The following is a 24,602-nucleotide window of genomic DNA, read 5'->3' on the forward strand; positions in this document are numbered from 1 at the left end:
AGGAGGCTCAAGAGGGAGATGGCAGAACTGCTCAAATGGGAGGCTCAGCTATATTTACTAATACCTGATTTATTTTTCTGGGCAGCAGACGCTAACACAACATTGTAAAGAAAGAAAATCAGTCCTTGGCTAACTGGTGGTGGTGCTGCTGCTGCTGCTGCTAAGTCTCTTCAGTCGGGCCCGACTCTGTGCGACCCCATAAACAGAAGCCCACCAGGCTTCCCCATCCCTGGGATTCTCCAGGCAAGAATACTGGAGTGGGTTGCCATTGCCTTCTCCAATGAGTGAAAGTGAAAAGTGAAAGTGAAGTCGCTCAGTCGTATCAGACTCTTAGTGACTCCATGGACTGCTAGTGATAAGTAAAGCATCACAGTGCATGTCAAGTAAAATGTGTACCCAGTATGGCTTTAGAACATATAGACAAAGCAAAAGCAAAAAAAAAAAAAAAAAGGCAAACTTAAATGCAGAGCTATTTTATCCAGAATAAATTCAGACTCTACACTGATGTCCCTTCACTTAATTAGTTTGTCATTGTTTCTAAAAGTAAAGAACGTGTTTCTAAAAGTAAAGTAAACATATATGGTTATATGTTTTCATAAACTGATGTCACCAATTTATGAAACCATGAATCCCCTCAAGTTTTAATAATAGCTGACCTTTGACTTTCAGTACTATGCTAAGTAGGAATTAGTAAAAATAGGTTAACACTGAGGTACTGCACAAGAATCCCTTATATTGCAGTTCTAGAATGTGTGCTACTGACTGGGAAATTTATATACAAATCGAAGCAAACTATAGATTCAATGCAACCCTTATCAAGTTAACAATGGTATTCTTCACAGAACAAGAACAAACACTTTCACAGTATGTATAGTTTCACAGTATGTACAGAAACACAAGGAAACCTCTAATAGCAAAATCAATCTTGAGAAAGGATGGAAATGCAAGAATCCACCTGCCTGTTTAAAAAAAAAAAAAACTAGTCATTAAGACAGTAGCACAAAGACAGAAATCTAAATCAATGGAAGTATTGGAATTTCAGCTTTAGCATCAGTCTTTCCAATGAACACCCAGGACTGATCTTTAGAATGGACTAGTTGGATCCCCTTGCAGTACAAAGGACTCTCAAGAGTCTTATCCAACACCCAGTGTCCAAAAATATCAATTCATTGGTACTCAACTTCCTTCAGAGTCCAAGTCTCATTGACCCCTGGAAAAACCATAGCCCTGACTAGATTGTCCTTTGTTGGCAAAGTAATGTCTCTGCTTTTGAATATGGTATCTAGGTTGGTCATAATTTTCCTTCCCAGGAGTAAGCATCTTTTATTTTCATGGCTGCAATCATCATCTTCAGTGTTTTTCAGCCCCTCAAAATAAAATCTGACACTGTTTTCACTGTTTCCCATCTATTTCCCATGAAGTGATGGGACTAGATGCCATGATCTTTGTTTTCTGAATGTTTAGCTTTAAGGCAGCTTTTTCACTCTCCTTTTTGACTTTCACCAAGAGGCTTTTTAGTTCCTCTTCACTTTCTGCCATAAGGGTGGTGTCATCTGCATATCTGAGGTGATTGATATTTCTCCCAGCAATCTTGATTCTTGTGCTTTTTCCAGCCCAGCATTTCTCAAGGTGTATTCAGCATGTAAATTAAATAAGCAGAATTTCAATATACAGCCTTAATGTATCTTTTTTTTTTTTCCTATTTGCAACCAGTTTGTTGTTCCATATCCATTCTAGGAAACCTCTGATATACAAATCGATCTTGAGAAAGAAGAATGCAAATGACAGAATAAACCTACATGACTTCTGAATATACTACAAAACTACAGTCCTCAAGACAGTAGCACAAAGGCAGAAATCTAGATCAATGGAACAAAATAGAAAGTCTAGAGATAAGTCCATGTACCTATGAACATCTTAATTTTTACAAAGTGAAGTAAAGAGAAGTGAAGTCGCTCAGTTGTGTCTGACTCTTTGCAACTCCGTGGACTGTAGCCTATCAGGCTCCTCAGTCCATGAGATTTTCCAGACAAGAGTCCTGGAGCGGGTTTCCATTTCCTTCTCCAGGGGATCTTCCTGACCCAGGGATCGATCCCATATTGTAGGCAGATGTTTTACCATATGAGCTATGAGGGAAGCCCTAGGAGGCAATACTATACAATGGAGAAAAGACAATCTCTTTAACAAGTGGTGCTGGAAATAAATGATCAACCAGCTATAAAAGAATGAAACCACAACCCTTCCTATCACCATATGCAAAACTAAATTCAAAATGAATTTACTATAGAGCATCAGGCTCTATACCAATGAGTCAGTTATTCACATTAGGTGGCCAAAATATTCAAGTTCCAGTTTCAGCATCACTCCTTCCAATCAATACTCAGGACTGATTTCCTTTAGAATTGACTCCTTTCTTCTCCTTGCAATCCTAGGGGCTCTCAAGAGTCTCAAGACTCTCAAGGCTCTCCAGCACAACATTTCAATAGCACTGATTCTTCAGAGGTCAAATTTCTTTAAAATCCAATTCTCACCTCTGTACATAGCTTTGACTAGACTTACCTTTGCCTGCTTTATAATATGCTCTCTAGCCTGGTTGTAACTTTTCTTCTAAGGAGAAAGCATATTTACATTTCATGACCAGAGTCATCATCTGCAGTGATTTGGGACCTTTCCTCTAATTGCTTCTCATTGTTTCCATTGTGTCCCCATATTTATGTCATGAAGTGATGGGGTACCGGATTCTATGATCCTCATTTGAATGTTGTTTTCAGTCACATTTTTTACTCTTTTTCACTTTCCTCAAGAGGCTCTGTAATTCTTTTCATGTTCTGCCATATGAATTCTATCATCTGCGTATATGAGATTACTGATATTTCTGCCAGCAACCCTGTTTCATCCAGTGTGATATTTTGTATGATTAATTCTACAAGTAAGTTCAATAAAGAGAGTGACAATATACAGCCTTAACATACTCTTTCCCCAACTCAAAACCAGTCTGTTGTTCCATGTTCTTTTTTGACTATTGATTCTTGACCTGCATACAGATTTCTCGGGAGCATGTAACATGACCTAGTAGTCCCATATTTTGAAGAATTTTCCACGTTTTGTTGTAATCTACACAATCAAAGTCTTTGGCATAGACAAATAGGAGTAGATGTTTTCCTGCTTTTTTGAGACCCACCAGGTGTTGGCAATTTGATCTTGGATTCCTTTGCCCTTTGTAAATTGAACTTCAACATCTGAAAGCTCATGGTTCATATTCTGTTGTAGCCTGGCTTGGGGAATTTTGAGCAGTACATTACGAGTGTGTGAGATGTGTGTAATTGACCAGTAGTTTGCAAATTCTTTTGATTGCCTGTTTTTGCATTGGAATGAAAACTGACTGTTTCCAATAGTGTGGCCACAGCTGAGTCTTCCAAATCTGCTGGCATGTTGAGGGCAGCATATTCACAGCATCATCTTTTAGAATTTGCAATAGCTCAACTGAATTCCATCAACTCCACTAGCTTTGTTTGTAGTTGTGCTTCCTAAGTCCCACTTGACTTCTCATTCCAGGACGCTTGGCTTTAGGTGAGTGATCACATCATTGTGCTTAACTGGGTCATGAAGCTATTTTGTGCATAATTCATCTGTATATTCTTGCCACCACTTCTTAATAGTTTCTGCTTCTGTTACATCTGTACCATTTCTCTCCTTTATTGTGTCCCTCTTTGCATGAAATTTTCCCTTTGTATCCTTGATTTTTTTGAAGAGATCCATAGTCTTTCCTATTCTACTTATTTCCTCTATTGTTTTGCAATGATAAGTGAGGAAGGTTTTATTTCTTCTTACTATTTTTAGGCCTCTGCATTCAAATGTGTATAGTTTTCCTATTCCCCTTTTCGTTTAGCTTCTTTCCACTTCTTCCCTTCTTTCCTTCTTTCGTTTAGCTTCTTTCCTCTTTCCTCTTCTCAGCTCTTTGTAAGCCCTCGTCACTCTACCATTTTGCATTTCTATTTCATGGGGATGATCTTAATCACTGCATCCTGTACAATGTCACAAACCTCCACCCATAGCTCTTCAGTTATTCTATCAGATAGAGCATATATATATATATAATTTTCACATAAAAATATATGAAGGAGATGTTGTTGAGTAAAGAATATCCTCCTACACTCCTGCACTCTTGTTAGAAATATAAATGAATACTGTCACAATGATAAAAAGTATAGAAGTTATTTAGATAACCAGGAATAAAACTATTATTTAACCCCCAAATCCCATTTCTTCACTTATACTCAAAGGAGACCTTAATGCAAAATAGATATGTATTCCAGTAACCACTGCAACACCACTTAGAGGAGCCAATAAAGGGAAGTAACCTCAGTGTCCATCAAACAAAGAATGGATAAAGAAGCTATGGTACATATATAGGATGGAAAATTACTTACTCATAAAAAGGAACAAAGTTGGATTATTGTAGAGGTGCAGATGAATCTAGAGCCTGTTACAAAGTGAAGTAATTTTTTTTAAAAAAAAGAGCAATATTGCATATCACTGCATATAAGTGGAATATAGAAAACAATTGCTGAAGAACCCTTTTGGAGGTTAGGAAGAGATGCAGCCATAGAAAACAGATTTGTGGACACAGTGTGGGAAGGAGAGAATGGAATGAATTGAACAAATTGCACTGATGTATGTAACACACCAAGTATGTAGTAGGTAGCTAGTGCTATGGAGTGCTCTAGTGGAGTGGGTTGTGAGGTAGGAGAGGAGGCCCAAGAGGGAGATGGGAGGATGCTCAAAAGGGAGGCTCAGCTATATTTACGAATAACTGATTTGTTTTGCAGAGCAGCAGAAACTAACACAAAATTCCAAGTTAACTAAACTTCAAATTTTAATCATTTTGCTTCAAATAAGAAAGAAAAATCAGTCCTTGGCTGACTTGTGCAAGTGACAAGTAAAGCATTACAGTGCATGTCAAGTAAAATGTGTACCCAAGACAGCTTTAGTATAAATAGACAAAGCAAAAGCAAAAAAAAAAAAAAAACAAGACAGTTAAATACAGAGCTAAGTTAGCCAGTTCAAACTCTACAATTGTGTCCCTTCATTTCACTAATTTATCCTTGTTTCTAAAGGTAAAGAAGGGCTGTCTAAAAGTAAAGTAAACATATGTGGTTATATGTTTTCATAAATTGTTGTCACCAATTTAAGAAACCATGAATCCCCTCAAGTTTTAATAAGTAATAACAGACCTTTGATTTTCAGAGCTATGCTAAATAGGAATTAGTAAACATTCATTAAAATCGAGGTACTGCACAAGAATCCATTATATTGCATTTCTAGAATGTGTGCTACTGCCTGGGAAAAATGCACAGCCCAAAGGTGGAGAATTATGTTTTCTTCCTCAGGCCTTTCATGCTAAGAAGGATTTAATAATGAGGAGTAACCTCTCAAGTACTGTAAAAAGAGTATTCTGAAGAAGGGTAGGAGATCCAGTTTTTACAGAAGTTTCAGTACAATGATCAGGTATGGAGAATGTCGATATATTATGGTTAACGAAATAAAAAGTGGACACCTCAAGTGAATAGATTAAGATATTTTCTACCTGTGGGAAGATGCAAGAATCTGGGCTCCTTGAAATGATTCCTTTGATAAGCACCTTAACTAGGGCTGGTATCTGTTCTTTCTGTCTCAAGTCAGTTCTTCAGGCAACACAGGTGGCAGCGGTGTAAGGACTTGATAATGGGCAACCTGATCGCATCAGGGGTTATTCCAGGTTTTACATTTATGGATGGATACAATGGCTTATGATTTGATGATTGCAGCATCATTTGTTGATTGATATGGCTGGCAAATTTCTTGATTAACAGTCTGCTCTATTCTCCTCAAACTCAGAAACTGTTACTATCTGTCGAAAGATTTTTATACTCTCACAGAAGTTGCCTGTGTGCTTCTACCTCAACAGGACATACAGAGAACCTAAAGTAATGTGAAAATACCTAGTATAGGTTTAGTACAAATCCTAAAGAGACAGGAGATGGAAAGCAAAATATAAATATGAAGAATATGACCTGAAAAATTTCAAGATCAAGGAAGGGCTATATATATATAGTGTGTGTGTGTGTGTGGGGGGTTATATATATATATGTATGTAATATATATATGTGGGTAATATATATATATATGTATATATCTATAGATATGGGTAATATATGTGTGTGTGTATGTATGTATATTTACAAGTGTGTACCTACACTGATATGTTCAAATAGGGATATATACATATACTGTGTATACATTTATCTCTACTCATATATATACACGCAGATGCATATTTCCATATAAATCTGAACTTTCTCAAAAATAGGCTTTACATTAAAGCATAACGCAAGTCTCCGTATGTTAAATCATATCAAGTATGTTCTCTGCAAACCAGAAGTGGAGCTAAAATTTAAAAATGGGATAAATATCTGCAAATTTGTCAATGTGGGGAAAATTAAACAAGATATTCCTAAAGAACCAATATTTCAAAGTGTAAGTCATACAGGAAATTAGATGCAAATCATCAGATCCTTCAAAAGTACATACCTGCAGTTATATACCCCTGAAAAATATATACTGAAACCTAAAGATTCACTGGTAAATACTCTGATGCTGGGAGGGATTTGGAGCAGGAGGAGAGGGGGATGACAGAGGACGAGATGGCTGGATGGCATAACTGACTTGATGGACGTGAGTCTGAGTGAACTCTGGGAGTTGGTGATGGACAGGGAGACCTGGCATGATGAGATTCATGGGATCTCAAAGAGTATGACACGACTGAGCGACTGAACTGAACTGTTAGACAGCAAAATCATATACCTAATCTTCTGACATATACATAAGCATGTATATGAGTGTATATACATATATGGTTGCCCAGGTAGCACTAGTAATAAGGAACCTGTCTTCTAACTCAGAAGTCATAAGAGATGCATGTTAAATACATGGCTTGGAAAGATCTCCTGAAACTAAGTATGGCACACATTTCCAATTTCTTCGCCTTGAGAATCCCATGATTAAGAATACACGATGGTGACAGTCTGTGTGATACAGAGTGTCAGACAGGAGTGTAGTGACTTACCACATGAAATATCACTTAAACGGGTTATCTCACTGTCTCAATACAGAGAGATGACCTGTGCCTTTAATGTTTTACCAATAATATGCTCAGCAAAAATCAGTGCACTCACTCACTTAACTTCAAGCACACAGTTGTTTCTGACTCTTTGAGACCCCATGATTTGCAAAAAGTCAGGCCTCCCTGTCCATCACAAACTCTCGGAGTTCACTCAAACATATGGCCTTGGAGACTGTGATGCCATCCAGTCATCTGAACTTCTGTTGTCCTCTTCTCTTCCTGACCCCAATCCGTCTCAATATTAGAGATTTTTTTCAGTGAGTCAACCCTTCGTATGAGGTAGCCAAAGTACTGGAGTTTCAGCTTTAGCATCAGTCGTTCCAATGAAAACCCAGGGCTGATCTCCTTCAGAATGGACTGGTAGGATCTCCTTGCAGTCCAAGGGACTCTCAAGAGTCTTCTCCAACACCACATTTCAACAGCATTAATTCTTCGTCGCTCAGCTTTCTTCACAGCCCAAGAGTCTTTCACATTCTGTTGTTTTCCTCTCTTTCTTTATATTGATTGCAGAGGAAGTCTGTCTTATCCCTCTTTGCTATTCTTTCGAAATCTGCATTCAGATGTTCATATCTTTCATTTTCTCTTTGTTTTTCGTGTTTCTTATTTTCATAGCTATTTGTAAGGCCTCCTCAGACAGCCATTTTGCTTTTTTGCATCTCTTTTCCAAGGGAATAGTCTTGATCCCTGTCTCCAATACAATGCCAGGAACCTCCGTCCATAATTCATCAGTCACTCTATCTATTATTTCTAGCCCCTTAAATCTATTTCTCACCATCACATATAATCATAAGGGATTTAATTTAAGATGTACCTGAATGGTCTAGTGGTTTCCCCTACTTTCTTGAATTTAAGTCTGAATTTGTCAATAAGGAGTTCATGATCTGAGCCAGTCAGCTTCGGGTCTTGTTTTTTTGCTGACTGTATACAGCTTCTCCATTTCTGGCTGCAAAGAATATAATCAATCTGATTTCAGTGTTGACCATCTGGTGATGTCCATGTGTATATTCTTCTCTTATGTTGTTTTAAGAGGGTGTTTGCTATGACAGGTAATTCACTTGGCAAATCTCTATTAGCCTTTGCCCTGCTTCATTCTGTACCTCAAGACCAAATTTGCTCTTATCCCCTGTGTTTCTTGACTTCCTATTTTTGCATTCCATTAACCTATAATAAAAGGCACATCCTTTTTGAGTGGTGCTTCTAAAAGGTCTTGTAGGTCTTCAGAGAACAGTTCAACTTCACCTTTTTCAGCAATACTTTTCGGCACATAGGTTTGGATTACTGTGATATTAAATGGTTTGCTTTGGAAACGAAGAGAAATCATTCTGTCGTTTTTGTGATTCCATCCAAGTACTGTATTTTGGACACTTATTTTGACAATGATGACCACTGTCTTTCTTCTAAGGGCTTCCTGCCCACAGTAGTAGATACAATGGTCATCTGAGTTAAATTAACCCATTCTAGTCCCTTTTAGTTCACTGATTACTAGAATGTCGACATCCCTCTTGCTGTCTGCTGTTTCACCACTTCCAATGGCCTTGATTCAGTGACATTACATTCCAGGTTCCTATGCACTATTGCTCTTTAAAACATCAGACCTTACTTCTGTCAACAGTCATATCCACAAATGTTTCTTGTTTTTGCTTTGGCTCCATCCCTTCATTCTTTCTGGAGTTATGTCTCCACTGATCTCTGGTAACATACTGGGCACTTACCAACCTGTTCAGTTCACTTCAATTCAGTTCAGTCACTCCGTCGTGTCCGACTCTTTGCAGCCCCATGAATTGCACAATGCCAGGCCTCCCTGTCCATCACCAACACCCAGAGTTCACTCAAACTGACGTCCATTGAGTCAGTGATACCATCCAGCCATCTCATCCTCGGTCGTCCCCTTCTCCTGCCCCCAATCCCTCCCAGCATCAGAGTCTTCTCCAATGTGTCAACTCTTCGCATGAGTTGGCCAAAGTACTGGAGTTTCAGCTTCAGCATCATTCGTTCCAAAGAAATCCCAGGGCTGATCTCCTTCAGAATGGACTGGTTGGATCTCCTTGCAATCCAAGGGACTCACAAGAGTCTTCTCCAACACCACATTTCAGCAGCATTAATTCTTTGTCGTTCAGCTTTCTTCACAGCCCAACTTTCACATCCATACATGACCACTGAAAAAACCATAGCCCTGACTAGACAGACTATTGTTGGCAAAATAATGTCTCTGCTTTAGAATATGCTATCTAGATTGGTCATAACTTTTCTTCCAAGGAGTGTCTTTTAATGTCATGGCTGTAGTCACCACCTGTATAGTACAGTATAAAAAAATAACCTGTTCTATGGGCTTATTTACAAACAATGAGATAACAAACTCAATCTTCTTTTTATGAATCTCTTCATTTTATTGCATTAAAATTTTTTTATTCACTCTGTTATTCTAGTAATTTGACTGTTTCACATAGCTTGAGACTTTTCTTTCCATAAGTACATGTCCTAAATATCTAAATTCCTTCTAATCAGTATGTTTAGTAGCAATGGCATCTTATTCATTCTCATTTCAGTAACTAAATCTTCTCTTTTCGTTTGTTTAGTTTACCTAATTTTCTTTTTACTAATTTTGTTTCATGTTCAATTTTGTATATTCTTTTTCTAATTACATTATCTTATAACCATACTAATAGTTGATGATTTCCTCTTTCTCTTTGGTGTGAGTGTAGGTTTTTTTTTTTTTTCCAGCTTCCGAAGAAAAGATTAGCTTCTTCCCAGGACTGGAGAGCTTTCTTTTTATGTAAGTTTAAATATATATGTGTTTTTCTTCTGCTTTTTCTGATGACATGCTACATTGTGTTTTCAATTTGAATTACCTCAGAATATGTTCTCATTCCCCCTGTGAGTTATCATTTGCCTCATCAGGCCCTTCCAAATATGCTGTTTAATTTTCCACACATTACATTTCTCAAATTTTCCACCCATTGTTGATTCCATTTACATGGTTTGGATGCCAGAGACAATACTTGGTATATTTACATTATTAATGGCTATTCCTTTGCTTAATATAAACCCAATTATCACGAATGTTCTAGAGATTATTCCATGTGCAGTTGAGACAGATGTGTATCCTGTTCATTTTGGGTGAAATGTTCTGCACATCTATGTTTGGTCCACTGGTTGGTACTGTCATTTAGGTTTTGTCTTCCCTCAGCGGTCTTATCTTCTTCTTGAATTGTTTGAATATTTATTCCTGGATATTTATTCTTGGACTATAATTCTTGCTCATGTCTTGCAGTTTTTACACTTCATGTTGGCCTAAAAACAGAGAAACCATTCAAATATTAATAACTGTAACTCTTTGATGGTGTGAACATATGTGTGTGTAATATACTTATATATCATTAATAAAATATAATATGGAAAATATATAATTAGTATAACCATTGGAATGACTAATGCTGAAGATGCAACTCCAATATTTGGCAACCTGATGTGAAGAACCGACTCCTTTGGCAAGACTCTGTTGCTGGGAAAGACTGAAGGCAAGTGGAGAAGAGGATGCATTGATTATTCCTGCTTGATTCTTGTTTATTTCTTCTAGATGCATGGTAAACCTGCTTTTCTATTCTTATCCGGGCCTCCAGTGTATTTACTGGCAACTATTAGCTTTCAAAATTTGGGTCATCTCTACTCTCATTATTCTGAATTATTTTTCAGGAAAACATCCTATCTCCTCATCTTTTGTTTGTTTTGGTGGGTTCTTATCATGTACCTTCACCAGCTACATCTTTCCATCCCTTTTCATTTTGTTTATATTGCTATGGTTTGGGTCCCCTTTCTGCAGGCTGGAGGGTTATGGATCCAATATGCTGTAGAACCTGATCTTTATGGGTGGGATTGGACCGGTAAGTTTTCAAGGTTTTATGTTTGGGATATTTTGTGCCTGTGGTCTGTCAGGTGGAGCTGGATCACTTGTGTATGAAGTGCAATGAATTTTCCTGGAATGTGCTTTGTGCGCTCTGTGGGTCTGGTATGGTTTCAGGTAGCACATTTTTATAATATTCATTTTTGTGTTTCTGCTTTGCTGGACAATAGGTGTGGTTTCTCTTGCACTGAAATTGCTGGCCTCAGCTTGGGGCTTCATTTCCATGTAGGCATGGAGCCTTTTGAATGTGCTTCTCTTTTAATGTTCCTTGGGTCAGGAGTTCAACAATGATCTAAAGATCTGGATTTGACCTCATGGTCTCTGGGTTTGGGTCCCTGAGTTACAGTAGCATCAAGAATTATGCATCCTCAAAACAAAGACAAAACCTAAGGCTGAGGGTGAAGCAATGTTCCATAGCCAAAAACAGGGATTCACAGAGTTATATGGGACACAGCAAAATGAGGAGGAACATAGATGTTTCTAGGAGGAGAAGGGAGAGTAAAAAGGTAAAAATGCAATCAACTCAGGTATTGAATCTGTAAGTGAAAATAGATTCTAAACATAGAATTCTTAAAGGTATAAAAGTTTATTAATAAAAAAGTTTAAAAGGAATGATTAAGCACCTAGAATAGAATTTAACTAACTATGATTATTGGGGAAAAAAAGATAGAAGTCAAAATAATTCTCAAACTTGTAATATAGTATTTAGAAATGAAAGCAAAGAAAGTGATAAGGAAAGAAAAATATTTAATTAAAAACAAAACATGAAAAAGTTAAAGAATAATCTATCAATTTATCTTGAGTTGCTGTGAGTTTACTGGTGTCAGGTCATCGTCTTTTTCCTGATTCTACATGTTGTCAAAGGCTTGAACGTGGGTGATCTCTTCACGGCTGCTCCAGCCAAGAAAGCTGCTGCTCCTTACCTTGGACTAGGGGTATCTCCTCATAGCTGCTGCTCCTGATGCTGAACGTGGAGTAGCACCTCTTGGCACACCTGCGCCCATGCAGTCGCCACTTCTTGGACTTAGTTATTTCTCTGTCTTAGTAATTTTACTGTTGGTTCCTTCCAGGCTGTTGTTAATCTCATCTATTGCATTGATTATTACTGCTTGCCTCTATTTCTTCTATATCTATGGTACACATGTTTATTTCTTCTCATTCCAAGACTCCAGTGTATTACTGGCATCTCTTCTTAGCTTTCAAGATTTTGGTCATCTTTTCTTTCATTATTCTGAATTCTTTCTCAGGAAAACTTCCTATTTCAGTTTTTTTTTTTTGTGTGTGTGTGTGTGTGTGTCTGTGTGTTTTCCATTTACCTTCACCAGCTGCATATTTCTCTCCCATTTCATTTTGTCTCTACTGCTGTGATCTGGGTCCCCTTTCTGTAGGCTGGAGGGTTATGACTGCACTGTGTTGTGGAAACTCCCATTGTGGGGGGGATGGGACCAGTGACTTGTCAAGGTTTAATGCTTCACAGAATTTGTGTCTGTGTGGTGGCAGGAAGATCTATATCTCTTCTCTCTAAAGTGCAACAAATTGTCTATGGATTGTACTTTGGGGTACTTGTGGGATTGCTATGGCTTCGTGTGCCCTCTTTTTATAGTATTCACTGTTGTGTGTCTGTTTTGCTGGAGAATTACTGTGAGTTCTCTTGTACTGAACTTGCTGCTTCGAGTGTGGAGATTGCTTTCCATTTAGACATGGAAACTCTGGTGTGTGTGCTTATTCCTTTATGATCCTTGAGGTAAGAAGTTCAGTGTTTATCTAAAGCTCTGCAGTTGATGTCTTGGCCTCTGGGGTTCTGTTACTCAGTTAACAGTAGCATCAAAAAGTCACATACTCAAATACAGAAGATAAAATCCAAGTTTAATGGTTACACAACTCACCTCATCCAGAAAGAATCAAAGGGATTCACAGCTTTCCAGACAGCAGATAAAAGGGAGGAGGGAGTAAGAGGTGTCTAGGAGAAGATATGGAAGAGTTAAAAGGGGAGAGAGCAATCAATTCAGGAAAAAAAATCCTACATGAAAATCCTACATGAAATCAGATCCTAATGTTTTTGTACCTAAAGTTACAACATTGATAACAATATTTTGAAAGCAAGTATAAAGGACCAAGAATAAAAATTAGACTCATTTAAGTAATGTAAAAAAAGGTAAAATAGAGGCCAGATTCATTCATATATATAGTGTTTATACATTCTAAATATATATATATATTTAGTGTTTAAAATAGATTTATTTTTTTTTGTTTGATTGTTTTGAAAGGTAATTATAGTCAGTAGAAAAAAAAAAGTTTAGGGTACAATAAAAGCCTGACATTGTGAAAAGTTGAAATAATATAGAAATAGATTTCAGAATATCAAAGAAGTTGTGTGCTTTTTGGTGTCCGTACAGTCTCAGATAATCATTTGTTTGAAGTGTGTATGTGTTGCCAAAGGCAGTTGAGCAGTATTGACATTAATTGCAGACTTATTCCGTTGATCAAACTTCTGGTTTGGTTTATGCTTCTTTGTTTATATTTCCTTATTTTAATTGAAAGCCTCTCCTTATCTGGTTTTCAACATAAAATGAGAGTGTGGTAACCTCTTTTTCAACTTCATTTGCTCCGTGTTTTGGCGGTGAGGTGGGACACAGAAAACAAATACTACTGGGATACATGCAGGTGCTTGAGGTGGATCAATCACGTTGAGCTTGCCACTGACAAATGTGACATGTACTTTCTAAGTCCACCCTGCTCAGCCTTCCAGTTGATACATGAGAGCACTGTCCCGAGTGGGACCTGTGTTTCAACCACTTCCCAGCCAATAAGTCACTAAAGTGCTCAGCAGGGGCACTGACCACGATTGTCTATGTGCTTCATGCTGTTCGCAAGTCCAAAATTTCGGGTGACTCGTTGGAGGGCAAGGCACAGTTCCAGATGGACCGTGCCTCTTATGCAGCTCTCTAGTTTATGATACTCAGTTTACTGTCTGTGCCAGAGCATACAATCTCAGGTGTGCCATGTGTCTCCTCAGGGTAGCTGACCCGAGGCTGTCATGACCATTGCCTATGTAAACTGTCCATGAAACCAAGAATTCAGCATTAGCAACTGTCAACCAGCTTAGAGCATGGTAGGAGATGTCTCTGGGACCAAGGTACAAGTAACCTATTTCCTTCTGCTTCTGGCAGTTGTACACATCATTCCTCTCACTTCGTGGAGGAAAGGGTCTTAAATGGAAGCTAGTTGGTCTCCTTTCGTATTTACAAGTGCACAGTTTCCTGTTCTGTGAGGGTGCCATGGTGGACAAGAAACAAAGATATAATGTGGAAGTGGGTAGCAAGCTGAATCCCTGTACCATGAAGTGACAGAAATTTCATCATCAAAGATTTCTATTGAAATATTTGGTGCCAGAAGTTTAATGAGATGAAAGAAAGTTTTACATCCTGAATTATGGAGAAGTGATTTTTATATACACATCATATAATCTCAATGTTGAGCTAGCCAGAGGAGCCCGACTATGATCTATGCACAGTGCACTGGGCATCTGTTTTACACATTAAGTAGGTAACTGTTATCCCAAATGAAGCTAGTTGACCATTGTGCATGTGGTTCTCATATGTTCCTATGTTATTACAGATTTGAATGTTTAAAATTGTATCCAACGTGAAGGGGGTCGTTCCTAAGATGGCAGAGGTAAAGGACGGGGAGACCACATTTTCCCCTACAAATTCATCAAAAGAACATTTGAACGCTGAGTTAATTCCACAAAACAAATTCTCAATGCCAGCAGAAAACATCAGGCACCCAGAAAAGCACCCCATTGTCTGTGAAAGAAGGTAGGAAAAATATAAAAGATATAAAAAATATTAAAAAATAGAGACAAAAGAACTCAGCATGGAGCTCAGTCCCAGGAAGGTCGTCTTAAAAGAGGTTTCCTAACACCTGTAAATATTCTCACTGCCGAGTTTTTAGTGAGCCTTGGAAATACAGAGGGCAACATAACCATGAGGAAAAATAAATAAACAATTAAAACCCACAGATTACATACCCAACGGTAACTCCCCCAGCGGAGAAGCAGTGCAGATGCCAGCATCCTCCACTAGCAAGTGGGGACTGGGCAGGGAGTTGCGGGCTGCAATGCTTAGAGTAAGGAGCGGGCCTGAATGCCCTGAGTGCAATCTGACAGAACTAACTTGAGATAGCAAACCAGACTGGGATAGCTACCACAAGAAAAGCCCTAAAGTAACAAACTGCTATGTCTGCTCACTGAACAAAGGACTGACTAGAGCTTCACAAAAAGCCCTAACCTAAGACAACATCAGGCCCACTCACAGAACAGGACTGAACAGAGCTGGCTAGCTGCAGGCCGCCACATCCCCCACTCCAGTGAAAGGCATGTGAAAGACTTCTTGGGATTCTGGACGGTCAACATCCGCCTGGAAATGTGCACCAGTTGTACACCCAGAAAACTGAGCGGCAGGAATGGGGGAGGTGATAAGTTGCAGCAACCGCACTCAGCAAACGCCTGGTCACCTGAGTTGCTGGGACCAGGGAAGGGCACAAAATGCAGACCCAACCCAGCAGAGCAACCTAGAGCCTAAGCAGAGAAGACAAGAAAGTACACATGTGGTGAGTGGGGGCAAACCCAGCATGGCCGCGCAACTCAGAGCAAACACCAGTTTTATTTGTTTGCAGTGTCCCTCCCTCCCCATAGCACAACTGAACAATTGAGCCTAAACAAGTGTCCACCACCACCCCCTTATGTAATGGTGGAAATTAGACACTGAAGAGACCAACAAACAGAAGAAGCTAAAACAGGGAAAACTTCCTTGGAAGTGACAGGTGCAATAGATTAAAGCTCTGTAGTTAGTACCAACTACATAGGAAGGGGCCTATAGATCTTAGGAAATATAAGCTGGATCAAGAAACTATCTGAAAATGAACTGACCCCACACTGCCTAAAACAGCACCAGAGAAAATCCTAGATATATTTTACTATCATATTTTTAAGTCCTCTATTACTCCCTTAATTTTCATTGTTATAACTTACTATTACTTTGGGGGAAAAAAAGAAAAAAGAAAGAGAGAAACACTATTTTTAAGGCAAACTTCAATTATATATATATAATTGTTGTGACTTTTTTATATATTATAGTTTTGAAAATCAACCGTTACCCTAGATTTTTAATCTTTGCCTTTTGGTATTTGTTATCCATTTTATACCTTAAGAATCCAATCTTCAGTAGCCATTTTACTTTGCAGCGAGATTGCTGCCTTGACTGTTCTCTCACCCTTTGGACTTTCCTTTTTTTCCACCAGGTTGCCTCTATTTCCTCCTTCCCTTTTCTCTTCTCTACTCAACTCTGTGAATCTCTTTGTTTATTCCTGAAGGTGGAAAACACTTAGGGAACTGATTACTGCCTGGATCTGTCTCTCTCCTTTTGATTCCCCCCTTTATCCTCCTGGTCACCTCTGTCTCCTTCTTTCCTCTTCTCTTCTCTGCATAACTCCAGAAAGATCTCTGAGCATCTTCCACTGTGGAGCACACAAAAGGAAGCGTTACTGGCTAGCTTTTATCTCCTCTTTTGGTTATACTTCATGTCATTCTTGTCACCTCGTCTTTCTCCTCCCTCTTCTCTTTTCTATGTAACTCTGTGAAGCTCTCTGGGTGTCTCTCACTGTGGAGAAACTTCATCTTTAACCTAGATGTTTTATCAGTGGTGCTGTATAGATGGAAAAGTCTTGAGGCTACTCTGAAATTAAGACTGAAAACTAGAAAGCAGGAGGCTTAAGTCCAAATTCTGAGAACACCAGAGAATTTCTGATTCCAGGGAACATTAATTGACAGGAGCTCATAAAACACCTCCATACCCATACTGAAATCTAGCACCACCCAAGGGAAAACAAGTTCCAGAGCAAGACATACCATGATACGATGTAAATTCTCCAGCAACACGGGAACATAGCCCTGAGCATCAATACCCAGGCTGCCCAAAATCATTCAAAACCCACTAACACCTCATGATTAGTTATGGGACACTGCATTACACTCCAGAGAAAAGAAATTCAGCTCCACTCACCAGAACACTGACACAAGCTTCCCTAACCAAGAAACCTTGACAAGCCACCCATACAACCGCCAACCATAGTGAGGAAACTCTACCATAAAGAGAACTCCACAAACTGCCAGAATACAGAAATATCACCCCAAACACAACCATACAAACAAGATGAAGAGGCAGAGGAATACCCAGCAGGTAAACGAACTGGATAAATGCAAACCAAACCAAACCAAACCAAACAGCAAGAGAGAGGAAATCTTCCTGATAAAGAATTCCAAATAATGGTAGTGAAAATTGTTCAAAATCTTTAAAACAAAATGGAATCACAGATAAATAGCCTGGAGACAAGGATTGAAAAGATTCAAGAAAGGTTTAACAAGGACCTAGAAGAAATAAAAAAGAGTCAATATATAATGAATAATGCAATGAATGAGATCAAAAACACTGGAGGGAACAAACAGTAGAATAATGGAGGCAGAAGATAGGATTAGAGACATAGAAGATAGAATGGTAGAAATAAATAAATCAGAGGGGAAAAAAGGAAAATGAGTTAAAAGAATTGAGGACAATCTCCGAGATGTCTCGGACAATATTAAACACCTCAACATTCGAATCATAAGAGTCCCAGAAGAAGAAGACAAAAGAAAGACCATGAGAAAACACTTGAGGATATAATAGTTGAAACCTTCCCTAAAATGGGGAAGGAAATAATCACTCAAGTCCAAGAAACCCAGAGAGTCCTAAACAGGGTAAACTAAGGCAAAGTACCCCAATAGACATATTAATCAAATTAACAAAGATCAAACCACAAGAACAAATATTAAAAGCAGCAAGGACAAAACAACAAATAACACACAAGAGGATTCCCATAAGGATAACAGCTAGTCTTTCAATAGAAATGCTTCAGGCCAGGAGGGAATGGTAGGACATACTTAAACTAATGAAGGAAAATAACATAGAGCCCAGATTACTGTACCCAGGAAGGATCTTATTCAAATATGAAGGAGAAAACAAAAGCTTTACAGACAAGGAAAAGCTGAGAGAATTCAGCACCAAAAAACCAGCTCTCCAACAATTGCTAAATTATCTTCTCTAGACAGCAAAAAAAAAAAAAAAAAAGGTGGATAAACTCGAACCCCAAATAGTAAAGTTAATGGCAAGGGGATCATCAGTTCAGTTCAGTTCAGTTCAGTCACTCAGTCATATTCCACTGTTTGTGACCCCATGAATTTCAGCATGCCAGGCCTCCCTGTCCATCACCAACTCCCAGAGTTCAATCAGATTCATGTTCATCCAGTCAGTAATTCCATCCAGCCATCTCATCCTCGGTCGGCCCCTTCTCCTCCTGCCCCCAATCCCTGCCAGCATCAGAGTCTTTTCCAATGAGTCAACTCTTCTCATGAGGTGGCCAAAGTACTGGAATTTCAGCTTCAGCATCATTCCTTGCAAAGAAATCCCAGGGTTGATCTCGTTCAGAATGGACTGGTTGGATCTCCTTGCAGTCCAAGGGACAATCAAGAGTCTTCTCCAACACCACAGCTCAAAAGCATCAATTCTTCGTCACTCACCCTTCTTCACAATCCAACTCTCACATCCATACATGACCACAGGAAAAACCATAGCCTTGACTAGATAGACCTTAGTCAGCAAAGTAATGTCTCTGCTTTTGAATATGTTATCTAGGTTGGTTATAACTTTTCTCCAAAGGAGTAAGTGTCTTTTTAATTTCATGGCTGCAGTCACCATCTGCAGTGATTTTGGAGCCCCTAAAAATAAAGTCTGACACTGTTTCCACTGTTTCCCCATCTATTTCCCATGAGGTGATGGGACCGGATGCCATGATTTTCGTTTTCTGAATGTTGAGCTTTAAGCCAACTTTTTCGCTGTCCTCTTTCACTTTTATCAAGAGGCTTTTTAGTTTCTCTTCACTTTCTGCCAAAACGGTGTTGTCATCTGCATATCTGAGGTGATATTGATATTTCTCCTGGCAATCTTGATTCCACCTTGTGTTTCTTCCAGTCCAGCGTTTCTCATGATGTACTCTGCATATAAGTTAAAGAAGCAGGGTGACAATATACAGCCTCAACACACTAATTTTCCTTTTTGTAACCAATCTGTTGTTCCATGTCCAGTTCTAACTGTTGCTCCCTGACTTGCATACAGATTTCTCAAGAGGAAGCCCAGGTGGTCTGGTACTCCCATATCTCTCAGAATTTTCCACAGTTTATTGTGATCCACACAGTCAAAGGCCTTGGCATAGTCAATGAACTTATCAATAATTACCTTAAATATAAATGGGTTGAATGCCTCAATCAAAAGATGAAGACTGGCTGAATGGATTAAAAAAAAAAAAGACACTTCTTATATATGTTTTCTAAAAGAGACCCACCTCAAAACAAGGGACTCATACAGACTGAAATTTAAGGACTGGAAAAAGTTATCCCACACAAATAAAGACCAAAAGAAAACAGAAGTAGCAGTGCTTATATCAGATAAATTAGAATTTAAACAAATACTGTGTAAAAAAACAAAGATGGGCACCACATGATGATCAAAGGATCAATACAAGAAGAAGATATAACAATATATATATATATATATGCACCTATCATAGGAGCACCACTATATGTAAGACAAATGCTAACAAGTATGAAAGGGAAAATTCATAATAATACAATATTAGTGGGAGACTTTAATACCACACTCATACCTATGGATAGATTAACTAAACAGAAAATTAACAAAGAAACTTTAAATGATGCAAAAGATCAGTTCGACCTAATTGATATCTACAGGACAATTCACCCCAAAACAATGAATTTCACCTTTTTCTTAAGTGCACACAAGATCTTTCTCCAGGATAGATCACATCCTGGGCCATAAATCTGGCCTTGGTTAATTAAAAAAAAAGAAAAAAAATTGAAATCATTCCAAGCAACTTTTCTGACCACAAAGCAATAAGATTAGATCTAAGTTACAGGAGAATAACTATTAAAAATTCCAACATACATAGGAGGCTGAACAACACCCTGCTGAATAACCAACAAATCACAGAAGAAGAAAGAAAGAAAAAAAATAAATAAATAAATCAAAATATGCATAGAAACGAATGAGAATGAAAACACAATGACCCAAAACCTGTGGGACACTGCAAAAGCAGCACTAAGGGTAAGGGTCATAGCAATGCAGACAATCTCAGGCAACTAGAAAAAAGTCAAATAAATTACCTACTTCTACACCTAAAGCAACTAGAAAAGGAAGAAATGAAGAATCCCAGGATTAGTAGAAGGAAACAAATCTTAAAAGGCAGAAATAAATACAAAAGAAAAAAGGAGACCATAGGAAAACCCAGCAAAGCCAAAAGCTGGTTCTTTGAGAGGATAAATAAAATGGACAAACCATTAAAAGGTTGTTGTTGAATCACGATCCCAGGATTCTTGGCCCTTGGAGGAGGAGAATTCAATCCTGGATCAGAGACAAGGCCTGATTGCTCAGAGCTTTTGTGTAATAAAGTTTTATTAAAGTATAAATGAGATAGAGAAAGCTTCTGACATAGGCATCAGAAGAGGGTAGAAAGAGTACCCCCTTGTTAGTGTTAGCAATGAAGTTATGTACTCTTCAATGAATCCAAAGAATGTCTGGAGATTGTAAAGACCTCAGCAGACCTACTCTCATAATTTACATTTTAAGATAACAAAATTACCCGGAAAATTTAATCCAGAGACTGTCCTCAGGCAGAATATATTATTGTTATGTAATCCTAAATCCAGACTGTCCTCAGGCAAAATACGTTATTGTTATATAATCCTAAGGAATGTAGAGAAGAAAAAAAAGTTTGTCCTTTCTTCCTCCTTGAGAATTCCAGACCCCTCTCTCCTTGGAGACCTCTAGACTTCTTATCAACCTGCCTGAAAGAAGAATCTCTCACTATTGGCCAGACTCATCAAGAAACAAAGGGAGAAAAATCAAATCAATAAAATTAGAAATGAAAATGGAAAGATCACAACAGAGAACACAGAAATACAAAGGAACATGAGACTACTATCAGCAATTATATGCCAATAAAATGGAAACCTTAGAAGAAATGGACAAATTCTTAGAAAAGTACAACTTTTCAAAACTGAGCCAGGAAGAAATAGAGAATCTAAACAGACCCATCAAAAGCATGGAATATAAAACTGTAACCAGGAATTTTCCAGCAAACAAAAGCCCTGGTCTAGATGGCTTCAAGATTGAATTCTACAAAAAAAAAAAAAAAAAAAAATTAAATTAAAGAAAAGCTAACACCTATCCTACTCAAATGCTTCCAGAACATTTCAGAGGAAGGTAAACTTACAAACACATTCTGTGAGGCTACCTTCACCCTAATCCCAAAACCTGACAAAAATGCCACAAAAAAGAAAAGAAAAGAAAAGAAAACAACAGGCCAATATCACTGATGAACATAGATGCAAAAATTCTTAACAAAATTCGGGCAATCGTAATCCAACAACATATTAAAAAGATCATACATTGTGACCAAGTAGGGTTTATCCCAGAGATGCAAGGATTCTTCAATACCTGCCCATCAATCAATGTAGCACACCACATTAACAAACTGAAAACTAAAAGTCATATGATTATCTCAATAGATAGAGAAAGCCTTTGACAAATTCTAACATCCAGTTATGATAAAAACCCTCCAGAAAGCAGAAATAGAAGGAGCATACCTCAACATAATAAAAGCTATATATGATGAACACACAGCAAACATGATCCTGAATGGTGAAACACTGAAAGCATTTCCCCTAAAATCAGGAACAAGATAAAGGTGAACATTTACACTACTACTATTCAACATAGTTTTGCAAGTATTGGCTGCAACAATTAGAGCAGAAAAAGAAATAAAAGGAATCCAAATTGGAAAAGAAAAAGTAAAACTATCACTGTTTGCAGATGACATGATCCTTTACATAGAAAACCTCAAAGACTCCACCAGAAAATTACCAGAGTTAATGAATGAATATACTGAAGTGGCAGGATATAAAATTAACACACAGAAATCCCTTGCATTCCTATACATTAATAATGAAAAAAAAGGAAGAGAAATTAAGGAAACAATTCCATTCACCATTGGAACGGAAAGAATAAAATATTTAGTAATATATCTACCTAAAGAAACAAAAGACCTATATATAGAAAACTATAAAACACTGGTGAAAGAAATCAAAGAGGACACTGACAAATGGAGAAATATATTATGCCCATCGATTGGAAAAGTCAATATATTGAAAATAAGTACACAACCAAAAGCAATGTATAGATTCACTGCAAGCCCTATCAAGCTACCGATGGTATTTTTCACAGAGCTAGAACAAATAATTTCACAATTTGTATGGAAATACAAAACAAAAACAAACAAACAAACAAACAAAAAACTTCCAATGGTTTAAGCAATCTTGAGAAAGAAGAACGGAACTGGAGGAATCAACCTGCCTGACCTCAGGCTCTATTATAAAGTCACAGTCATCAAGACAGTATGGTAGTGGCACAAAGACAGAAATATAGATCAATGGAACAAAATGGAAAGCCCAGAGATAAATGCACACACCTGTTGATACTTTATCTTTGACAAAGAAGCAAGAATATACAATGGAGAAAATAAAATGTCTTTAACAAATGGTGCTGGGAAAACTGGTCAACCACTTGTAAAATAATGAAAGTAGACACTTTCTAACACCACTCTTAAAAATAAACTCAAAATAGATTAATCTATACATAAGTCCGAAACTATAAAACACCTAGAGGAGAACATAGGCAAAATATTCTTTGACATATATCACAGCAGGATCCTCTACAACCCACCTCCCAGAATATTGCAAATAAAAGCAAAAATAAACAAATAGAACTTAATTAAAATTAAGTTTCTACACAACAAAGGTGGAGAAGGAAATGGCAACCCACTACAATACTCTTGCTCACAAAATTCTAAGGATGGAAAAGCCTGGTTGGCTACAGTCCACGGGGACACAAAGAGTTGGATATGACTGAGCGAGTTCATGATGACACAACAAAGGAAACTATAAGCAAGGTGAAAAAACAGCCTTCAGAATGGGAGAAAATAATTGCAAGAGAAGCAATTGCCTCTTGAGAAATCTGTATGCAGGTCAGGAAGCAACATTTAGAACTTTACATGGAACAACAGACTAGTTTCAAGTAAGAAAAAGAGTATGTCGAGGCTGTATATTTTCATCCTGCTTGTTTAACTTATATGCAGAATACATCATGAGAAACACTGGGCTGGAAGAAGCACAAGCTGGACTTAAGATTGCCGGGAGAAATGTCAATCACCTCAGATATGCAGATGACACCACCCTTATGGCAGAAAGTGAAGAAGAGCCAAAAAGCCTCTTGAAGAAAGTGAAAGACAAGACTGAAAAAGTTGGCTTAAATTTCAACATTCAGAAAATGAAGATCAGAATATCTGGTCCCATCATTTCATGGGAAATAGATGGGAAAACAATGGAAACAGTGTCAGACATTATTTTGGGGGCTTCAAAATCATGACAGATGATTATTGAAGACATGAAATTAAAAGACATTTATTCATTAGAAGGAAAGTTATAACCAACCTAGATAGCATATTCAAAAGCAGAGACATTACTTTGCCAACAAAACTCCATCTAGTCAAGGCTATGGTTTTTCCAGTAGTCTTGTATAGATGTCAGAGTTGGATTGTGAAGAAAGCTCAGCGTCAAAGAATAGATGCTTTTGAACTGTGGTTTGGAGAAGACTCTTGAGAGTCCCTTGGAATTCAAGAAAATCTAGCCAGTCCATTCTAAAGGAGATCAGCCCTGGGTGTTCATTGCAAGGAATGATGCTGAAGCTGAAACTCCAGTACTTTGCCCACCTCATGCAAAGAGGTGAGTCATTGGAAAACTGTGATGCTGGGAGGGATTGGGGGCAGAAGGAGAAAGGGACAACAGAGGATGAGATTGCTGGATGACGTCACCAACTCGATGCACGTGAGTTTGAGTGAGCTCCAGGAGTTGGTGATGGACAGTGAGGGGTTGTGTGCAGCAATTAATGGGGTTGCAAACAGTCAGATATAACTGAGTGACAACTGAACTGAAGCAACTGACAAAGAATTAATCTCAAAAAATATGCAAGCAACTTCTGAAGCTCAATTACAGGAAAATAAACGGTCCAATGGAAAAAAAGGTCCAAAGGACTAAACAGACATTTCCCCCAAAGACATACAAATGTCTAACAAACACATGAAAAAATGCTCAACATCACTCATTATCAGAGAATGCAAGTCATAACCACAATGAGGTACCATTTCATGCCAGTCAGAATGGCTGCTATCCTAATGTTTAAAAGCAAGAAATCCTGGAGAGGGTGTGGAGAAAATGAAATATTCTTACAATGCAAACTAGTACAGCCATTATGGAGAACACTGTGGAGATCCCTTAAAAAAAAAAAAAAAACTGTAAATAGAACTACCATATGACAC

The 24,602-nt window shown here is 38.0% G+C and overlaps 1 pseudogene; it reads left to right on the plus strand.

Annotated features, from left to right (window-relative positions):
• Window positions 1-24,602, plus strand: part of LOC120859156 — a 45,569-nt pseudogene that overhangs the window by 15,714 nt on the left and 5,253 nt on the right.

Source organism: Oryx dammah, unplaced genomic scaffold (genome assembly GCF_014754425.2).
Source record: "Oryx dammah isolate SB20612 unplaced genomic scaffold, SCBI_Odam_1.1 HiC_scaffold_36, whole genome shotgun sequence".
Classification (NCBI taxonomy): domain Eukaryota; kingdom Metazoa; phylum Chordata; class Mammalia; order Artiodactyla; family Bovidae; genus Oryx; species Oryx dammah.